This window comes from Hipposideros armiger, unplaced genomic scaffold, assembly GCF_001890085.2.
Source record: "Hipposideros armiger isolate ML-2016 unplaced genomic scaffold, ASM189008v1 scaffold_131, whole genome shotgun sequence".
Classification (NCBI taxonomy): Eukaryota; Metazoa; Chordata; class Mammalia; order Chiroptera; family Hipposideridae; genus Hipposideros; species Hipposideros armiger.
Genome location: NW_017731481.1, coordinates 1,823,624 through 1,825,707, shown reverse-complemented (window position 1 = coordinate 1,825,707; position 2,084 = coordinate 1,823,624). Strand labels below are relative to the sequence as shown.

The 2,084-nt window shown below is 45.6% G+C and overlaps 1 protein-coding gene across 1 annotated transcript in view; it reads right to left on the bottom strand.

Moving 5' to 3' along the window:
* Positions 1-834, bottom strand: part of AP3M2 (adaptor related protein complex 3 subunit mu 2) — a 32,953-nt gene extending 32,119 nt beyond the window's left edge. The window contains exon 1 of the mRNA XM_019649261.1: positions 734-834. The gene's annotated coding sequence lies outside the window, so the exon portion shown is untranslated. The remainder of the gene's footprint in view (positions 1-733) is intronic.
* Between the last annotated feature and the right edge of the window lie 1,250 nt (positions 835-2,084).

The window sequence follows — 2,084 nt, the reverse complement described above, 5'->3', positions numbered from 1 at the left end:
TCAAAGAGTTGGAGGCAAAAAGCAGAAATGCTCTGGGAAGAGTGAATCCGAGAGCAAAGTCATACCAAAGCTACGGGAGGGTACTCGGGACTGGGCTCTAAGCATCCAGGGGCACTTTCTGGGGATAGGGCGCAGGGCGCGGAGAAAATGTTGGGCGGAGAGAAAGGATGGCGATGAAAACCAAATGTCTTTCATCCCCTGGAGACAAAGAGGTGCCTTCTTTTGACAACAGCTGCCAGTGCCACACACACCATACGGCGGACCGGAGGGGGAGGGGAGCCCAGGAGGAGAGTGTCTGAGGCGGGACCCGCTCTGACTTTCAATAATGGGGTGGTTGTCATGGTGATGAACCATACATCTAAAGGGGGTGGCTGAAAGGACCCATTGTTCTGGAGTCAGGCTGCCCGGGTAGTGCCTGTTTCTAAGAGACACCTTTAAATACCTCCCTTAGTTGGGGGGAGGTCTGTAGACCAGAGCTGGGAGAGTGTCATCAGGAGCTTCACGCCAGGACCACATACCACAGATCGCAACGCCACCTCGGCTCAACACGCTCCGCGAGAGGAACAAGCAGCCACTTGCACTCAGAATTGCTCCCTCCCACGCTTGCATGCCCCAGAAATCAGGGTAGGACACGTGCGCTCACCCTTGTTCAGACACACACACCCTGACATACGGTTAATAACATACCCGGCTTCCACCAGGGCCCGAGTAGGTAGATGAACTGGAGACTTACAACAACAATGCTGGAGGAAGAACCAGTAACTCCACACATACTTGCTAAGGCCTGGGGCCAGGGGACTCGGGAAAGCCCCACGTAATCACTTTGCAATCGTCCTGGGGAGAACAAGAGAAAATCACGGTATAAACAAGATTAAAAGTTACAAGGCACCATTGCAATTTTGCTTGTAAGAATAAACAATTGGAAACAACCAAAAAGTCTGTCCTGTCCTTGGGGACCGGTTAAATAATGTGGGGCACAACCATCTGATGAAATATTAAGCTGCCATTAAAAACTGCAATGCAGCTCTATACGAGTATGAAGAGATATGGAAAATTCCTGGTATATTATAAGTGACAAAGCAAGGTGCAGAACAGTGTAGTGTGTGTGTGTGTGTGTGTGTGTGTGTGTGTGTTTGCATCTCTTGAAGGAATTGCTTCTTAGGAGGGCAACTGTGGGNAAATAACAAATACTGCACAATTGGTGGGAATGTAAACTGATGTGGCCACAATGGAAGACATTTTAGTGGGTCCTCAAAAAATTAAAAATAAAAACACCTTATGATACAGCAATTCACTTCTTGGTATATATTCAAAAGAATTGAAATTAAGGATATGAAGAGATATTTGCACACCCATGCTCATAGCAATACTAGTCACACAATAGCAAAAAAGGTGGAAGTAACCTAAGTGACAAACTCAAATCTGACCCAGAAGACTCAAGCCCTGATATCTAAAGGATCTGGGACAGCAAGGACACAGATGTCCTTAGCCTCACTTTTAAGTACTCCTCATCAAGCAACAATAAAAAGCAGTATTCACTTACAAAACCTAGGGCAGCTAGAGACCTCCTTGCCTGGACATGGCACAACCTAATAAGTAACTCCTCTAAATAAGAGGTTTCTCTTGATAAAGAGATATCGAGACATGGTATGGTCTAGTGGGATATAAATCATAAATATAAGATTCTAATGCTAAAGAGCCATGACCAGAGCGCTTTAGCTTAGTTTAGCTTTGTATTGAAACTCTACAGTATCTGGAGCAAATTAACTTGATATCTTAACTTGACATCTTTACTTCCCATGAACCTCCTTGCTGCACCTTTGTTGCTGCCAGACCCAGGTAGGGAGCCTGACCACAGATCTCCTGCTGTTACCCACCCTTGGAGTTTCACTCTTGTCCTCCCTGCTCTCTAGAACATCTTCATCCCTCTGAACATATCTCATTCCTAGTTAAAAGTCATTTGTTGTCTGAATTAATTGATATGTTTTGCTCTGAAGTCTTTGCTGCCCCTTGTCTTTCTTTCTCTGTTAAACAAAAATAATAAAAACCTGCCCAATTTAGGCTGGCCGAGTGGCGCGATAGTT